Raw genomic sequence first — 7,585 nt, forward strand, 5'->3', positions numbered from 1 at the left:
TTTTTGGTGTTTTGACCATTTTACCCCTAAAAATAGTAAAAATTTGAAGGTATTTTAGTCATTTGTCTAGGGGACTACCTCTATAAATAGAGGGGGTTTTCACTTGTTTTTCTCATCCAAAACTCATCTACTTCTCTCTAATACTCGTTTATACTCTCTAATAATCGCTTTAGCTCTCTAATTATTCAATCAAATGACTTATTCATCTGAATATGAAGGGCAAAACCCAACTCCCGAAATGAGTCATCCTACTATAGGAGGTACAGCTACTCCTACTCTTACCAATGTTGATCCTGAATCCGGTGGTGACGATTCTACTACACCAAGAGCTCCTAAAAGGTTGAGATCCGATGTGTGAAATTTTTTCGAGAAGATAGACGTCACCAGGGATGAACACGGTATGCTTCTCATCCAGAATGCTAAGTGTGCGTTGTGTGGCCATATTTTTTAAGCTCATCATAAGAGCGGCACCAACCACCTCAAACGTCATTTAGATAAACACAACAAACGTCAGACTCCTCAAGGTGATATCTGATAATCTATGCTCTCACAATTCTCATCTTCTGGTAGTCTTGGTAGTTGGAATTATAACGCAGCCCGAGTCAGGAAATGCGTCATCAGGTTTATTATTCTTAAAAATCTTCCTTTTAAATTAGTAGAAGATGGTGAATTTGAAGATTTATTTACAAATAATTTTTACCCCGTATTTAAAAAAATTTCTCGTCAAACTTGTCAATGTGATTGTAATAGCCAACAAAAATATAAATAAATAAATAAAAATCTTATGGCGGAGATTTTCTCCACCGCTTTACCAAGTCGGTAAAAGTTCACCGCACTCCCAACAGTATTTAAGGGAGGAAAATGTGATAAATTCGGGTAAAAAAAAGAGAAGAAGGAGAAGAAGAAGAAGGAGACAGTGAAGGAAAAAGGGAAAATCTAAGGTAATTTAATTTCTATCTTCTTTTATCTAATTAGGTTCTAATAGGATAGTGATTATGATGAACAAGTTTAAATTTTGAAATACATATTAAGATGGTATGGAAAAAAAAATATAACTAACCCCTAGATCCGGCAAGGACCTCGTCGTCGGCTGCTTTTGGTCGCCGGCGGTTTCCTCGTCGCCGTCCTGCAGCCATGGCGAGAGCGAGAGAGAGAGAGAGAGAGAGAGAGAGAGAGAGAGAGAGAGAGAGAGAGAGAGAGAGAGAGAGAGAGAGGGGGGAGAGAGAGAGAGAGAAAAAGAGGGGGAGAGGGGGGGGGGAGAGAGAGAGAAGAGAAGAAACCGAAAAAAAAAGAGAAGAAGAAGAAACGAAGAAGGGGAGGAGGAAGATGATCAGTTGGATTTTTTTTATAAAGGGAGGAAAAATTTTCTTTAAGCCCCTGAATCATATAAAAAATTCTAACAGACCTTAGAAAAATGGGTTATGGTTGAAAATAGCTAGAAAATATTTGGTAAGTCCCTGTTATTTATTCAACTTGTAAACAAGTCCAATCTGAAGAATAAAAGTTAACTTTTAGATTTGATAAATTCTCTATAACCCCTATCTTATCAGAAATTATTAGGAAGTCCAAAAGCTAGTATACGAGAGTTATAAATTTTGATAAATTGCTAAAATTAACAATAAGCTCATATGTACTGTAAAATTTAATCATTATTGATTATATTTGAATTTATTAGACTCTAGATTATGAATTGATTTATCTATAATATATGTTTGTTCTGAATTAATAATTAGTCATATATCTTACATTATAGGTTCTGGTTGATATTCGGGAGACTAATATTTTGAGAAAGTCGTGACCACTAAAGGTGAGTTCATTTCTCACTAGTATTTTATAATATGAAATTACATGAGTTTTATATTTGATTATCTTGTGATGAAAAAAATAAATAAATAATATGTCTTTTCATGTATATAAAGATTTGACCTATTTCCGTTGTGGTCTATCCTATAATATGATGTTAGCCTCGTAAAATATATGAAAAGCAAATTTGATTTCCATATAAAATATGAAAAAAATAAATTTCGCTCTCATGCAATTTTTAAAGAATTGTGGACTTTGTTTTATCTGAAAATTTTGATAAAGTATTTGGAACGTGTTTCAACAGTTTAACGGATTCAAAGATTTTATGTGACTTAGTATCTGATAAAAGAAAAGTAGATATCCATAAACTATTTTAACTGAAATGAGAAGCTTTACCTTGTCAAGTTCATTTGAAAATGTTTGTAAATTCTGATATGCAAAGTATTACTCATTTGACATGTGATCTCGATGTTTTTAAACCCTCAAATAGTCCACTATGGATTGTTTATGTCTGCCATATGGTGAATGCACCTTTATTTGGCCCTTATGTATTGGCTCTTCTGTATTATCCCTTCTAAAATTTGTTATGGCCTATCTGTATTTGGCCAGTAACCTATGATAGTGTTAGGTGCATTCGATTCCCGGGAATTATCTGTTATCTGATACGGTTTACGCATTCTCTTGCTACTGGGCTAAAATTCGTAGCCTTAGTGTGACCTATGGGGTGACTTTTACATTTATGAATAACTCATCGAGAAATAAGATTATGATAATTGTTTGTGAAATTGAGAAAACATTAATTCTCTGATTTTGTACAAATTAGTAGTTATTTTCCTTCTTAATGTTTACCTTGATTCAAAAAGGGTTTGATTCTAAGAAATTTCACAGTTTATTCAGTTGCATATAAGAAAGAAAATATAATTGTTGCATTCTTTCTTAAAGACGACAATATTATGATATTTGGATCGTATTCTGCTATCTGTGAATTTCTCATGCAAAACTTAAAATTTGTTAATTTCTGAGAACTATTCTTATTACTATTTTGTTAGTTATCTAGGAACTCTAGTGGGAAATGTTCTCACTGAGCGCTAGCTCATTCCGTTGTTTTTAAATTTTTTCAGATCCGACGTAGCTTCATAGTAGCTGAACTTTTGGTTTGAGCTTTTGGCTGAGAGGCGTTATATGGAGAGCCTCTTCTTATTGATGTTACCTTCAACACATTTTGTTTTGTTTTGTAAAAATGCTTATAACGGTGAGCTTGTGGGCTGTAAGTACCGATCATATATATATAGTTGCTCTGATTTCTATCATCAGTAGGTTTATGAATATTTTGAAAATAAACTATGTGATATGAATTGCCAGGCTTGACTCGTGCATAAGACTTGTCTCGTGCATGGGTCGTTGCTGTCGCGTACCCCGTATTTTATGAATTTTCGCTGCAGATTTCGAGGCGTGACAGTGATATTTTAAAATATTATCAGGAGGAACAAGAAAAAATAATTTCTTATTTTCAAAGTTTAAACTGTAAATTTTCTTTAACTTCTGATATTTGGATATCTAAAGCACAAACTAGTTATTTATGTATCATAGCACACTGGATTGATAAAAATTGGCAAATGTTTAAAAGAGTTATTTCTTTTATTGCATTTGAAGAGTCACATACTGGTATTAATGTTGCAAATTGAATAATTGAATAACTTTTAAAATTAGAAATATTAGAAAGAATTTTTTTTCACTAGATAATGCAAGTAATAATAATGTAGTTGTTGATTTTATCAAAATATTTTTGTCATTGCCATGTTATGGTGATCTTTTTCATATTAGATGTATCTGTCATATTTTAAATTTAATTGTTAAAAGTACATTTGGTGAAATTAAACTTATGATAAAAAATGTTAGGTCAGTAACTTATTCTCATAATGCTTCTGAACAAAGAATTAAAAGATGAAAATAATTCTGTAAAAGAAAAAAATATAAAACTAAAACTAATTCCAAAAGATGTTGACCATAGGTAGAATTATACCTATGAAATGTTAAGTGTAGCAATAGAATATAAAGAAATTATAAATGATTTTATTACTTTTTATATTTCTAGTTCTAGCTCTAGTAGCATGTATGGAATAACTGAAGATGAATGGACAGTTATAAGTAATTTAAAAGAGATGTTATAAGTTTTTTATGATGCTACAATGTTATTATCTGGCTATTATTATCCAACCATTACTTTAGCTGTTTTACAAATTTTAAATATTCAAGAAAATTAATAAATATCGTATGGATGATTATTTTAGAAATATAATTTTTCAAATAGAAAGTAAATTTAATAAATATTTTATGCTTATTCCTGTTATTTTTAGTTTGGGGGTTCTTATTCATCTGTGTTTGAAGGATATTGGCCTTCGAAGTTTGTTAAATTTCTTGTATGGTAATATGATTATACACACTGATGATGGTCAAACCATTACTATTATTACTTATCATAATACTATTAGAAATTATTTTCAAAGATTATATGATGAGTATGCAGCTAAATATAGTATAGCTACACATCAGTCTACAGTTTCTACTTCTACGAGCTCAAGTCAGGGCAAAAGTGTAAGTTTTGATAGGTATGCAATTGTAGCTGAGGTAACTGATGGATCTGCACTTAGATCATCATTAGATATTTCTAAAATTGATCAATATTTAACTGCGTCTTTAGTTAAATATCAAAATAATAATTTAGATATTTTGCAATGGTGAAAAGTATATAGAACACTTTTATATCCTATATTTTCCATCATGGTTCGTGACTTACTAACAATGCAAGTTTCCACGGTAGATTCGGAATCCGTCTTGAGCACAGCCGGAAGTTTGATCGACAACCACATGACATCGTTAGATCCGTATATTATATAGGCGATGATGTGCTTACAAGATTGGTGGATGTACGAGAAGAGAATGCAAGGCATCGATCAGATGACTGGTATTGAAGATAAATTTGAAGAGTTAGGACTAGCAGATAGATATAAAGAGTAAAAAATATTCATCAAATTTTAATTTTTAATTATTAGCTAAAATTTTGTAAAAAATTATTTTGAAAATAGTTACAAATGATAATGATATAGGTGAGTAGGTGCCAACCTAATTGGGATGTACTCATCTATTGTGATGCGACGAATTCCAAAATAAATTTATAATTATAAATGATTTATTGATTATTAATAAAAAAAATTATTTTTATTATTTTGATTTTAATAATTTTTTGTAGGTAATTTATGTAATTTCAAGTGATTAATAATATCATTGTTTTTTATTAAAATTTTATGTAATTTTTTGTTGAAAATTTAAAGGAAAAAATTTTTAAAATTTTGAAAAACAAAAAAAACCGGCTCGGCCCAGCCAGGGCCAACCGGGCCCGGGTTCGGGCTCCGTTTTTTCCGGCCCAGCCCGGCCCGTTTGGACACCCCTAGTGGAGGGGAATGGGAGAGGATTGGGGTTAGAAGTTGTGAAAATAATGTAATTAATGATAATAATACTCACGTGACAAAAGTAACAGCAGGCCGTCTTAGCTCAGCCGGTAGAGCCCATGTTTTTGAAACTTGTGGTCGTGGGTTCGATTCCGACAGACGGCATTTTCTCTTAGCAGAGCCATTTTTTGGTAGCTGTTTTTATTATTTTTGCTGTTTTTATTTTGCTCGCTGTAGTTACTTTGCCATATTGCATTTTTTTCTGTTTTGTTTTGCTCACTGTAGTTATTTTGATATATTGCATTTGCAAACCTTCCAATTTGTGTATGCATGAAGATTTTTTTGCTTTTGTTATCGCTCAGGCACATACATGTCGAAATTACATACTAACTAGAGCCTTTATTTGTAGCTATTTTTTTTTTGCTCGATGTAGTTATTTTGACATATTGCACTTGTGAACCTTCCAATTTGTGTATGAATGAAGATTTTTTTTGCTTTTGTTATCGCTCAGGCACATACATGCAATGTCGAAATTACAGGCTAATTAGATCTGGTTTCATGAATAAATTGTGTTTACTATGAAAATGAGCTAGTTAGTGCACTGCCCGTTGGAGACTCTCCACACAGCCTTTTCGCATTTAGACGATGAAAATTTATTTGTGCAGATATCCAACCCTACTTGTCATCGTGTTTGCAATAATTGCGCCAAAGGCGTCGACTAGGGGGCTATTTGTTTCACCCAATTTATAGATAAGGATTGGTATTTGGATCTGACAGTGGTAAAAACGTAATATTTGGATTCTTTATCAATTCTAATCTTGAGTTTGACTCAAAAAAAATTTATGGATTCCAAAATTTATAAAGGTGGAACAGTAGCGATGTTTTATGGAAATCCAAATCAGAAGTTCATGAGAGGAATTGCTCAAAAAAGCTGACAGCGGTCCTTTCTCTTCGTTTTCAGATTCCATATCTTCACGAGCACGAGCCCTAGATCTAGAATCGACAACTCCCCTAATTCTTCTCCCGCCTCTCCCCAAGCTTCTTCGCGCCTCCTCTCCCGCTGTTCTTCGATTCATGATGTTGGTGGGTTCGGTTGGTGGATTTGGCTTCGCCACCTCTTCTCAATCTTCTTCACCCTAGATATTGGCTTCGGGTTCTCCCGCGACCCTTTATCCCGCCTCATCTCTTCGATTTCTTTTTTGAAGACGAGGCTCGACGCTTTGTTAGCTTTGGTGGGTTTTGTGGGTCTGTTCCGTCCGGTGGGGTTTGTTGGCAACGACATCAATTTCTGAATTATTCCCTTGGCAACTGTAGGTATAAAACATTTTCGCCCTTTTAATGTGATCATTTCATTGTGCTTGCTCTGAGGAAATTAACATTGGTAGTAGAAAGCACTGGTTTTGAAAATTTATTACAATTTCATTGTGCTTGCTCTGAGGAAATTAACATTGGTAGTAGAAAGCACTGGTTTTGAAAATTTATTACATGTCTAATCTCTCATGAAACAAGGGTTTTGGTACATAGTTGATTATTAATTTTCGGTTCTCTGGATGTTTTGTTATTGCGGTCCTTCAAACGGTTAAACCATGGAATGAAAACCTTAATTATATTTGTTTGATCAGCATGCATGCTTAGGGTGCAAAATATGAAATAGTTGTTTCACTGCTTGATATAGATTTGTGGATATGTAGATATATGGTTTACGATTTCAATATTCTTATTAGTTATTTAATTATATGTGAGTTGATATAGATTTGTTTTATTTAATTATATAGGTTGATATAGATTTGTGGATATGTAGATGTAGGCATTTCATATATTCCTTTTCTAACTTGTTTGCTAAATGCATGCATATTATATATTGATTTAGATTTCTTTAATAATAATGTCTACTTGTGCAATATATATTAGGTATGGCTAACAATCAGGCAGATAAGCAAATTGTGCCTTCTCATTCTAATGCTCCACCAAATCCAATTACTAACATTAACATGAACTTCACGCATGTTCAACTATAACCTTTCACTTCACCCCGTCATGCATTCTCACCATTCTCACTATACAATGTCAATTATGGTGGAATGACATAGCAGCCAATGTCATACGTGAGCATGTTAAGCAGTCCACAAGGTTTGTTATTTCCCACAACTAGTTCTCAAAGTAGTGGACCTAATCAATTTTCACCAAACACTAGTGATTCAGTTGGGAAGGTTATTCACGACATTGATGGTGAGGAGCACACTTCACCAATGAAAAAAGGAAAAAAATTAGCTTATAAGAAAACAGTCTTGGGGACAAGGTTGAACTCAAGAGGTGTGGCTAATAAGTTTTGG

At 33.0% G+C, this 7,585-nt stretch overlaps 1 non-coding gene across 1 annotated transcript; it reads left to right on the top strand.

Annotated features, from left to right (window-relative positions):
* On the top strand, positions 5,345 to 5,417 carry TRNAQ-UUG. The gene has a single exon. It is a non-coding gene; the product is annotated as a tRNA-Gln (tRNA).

This window comes from Asparagus officinalis, chromosome 10 (assembly GCF_001876935.1).
Source record: "Asparagus officinalis chromosome 10, Aspof.V1, whole genome shotgun sequence".
Classification (NCBI taxonomy): Eukaryota; Viridiplantae; Streptophyta; class Magnoliopsida; order Asparagales; family Asparagaceae; genus Asparagus; species Asparagus officinalis.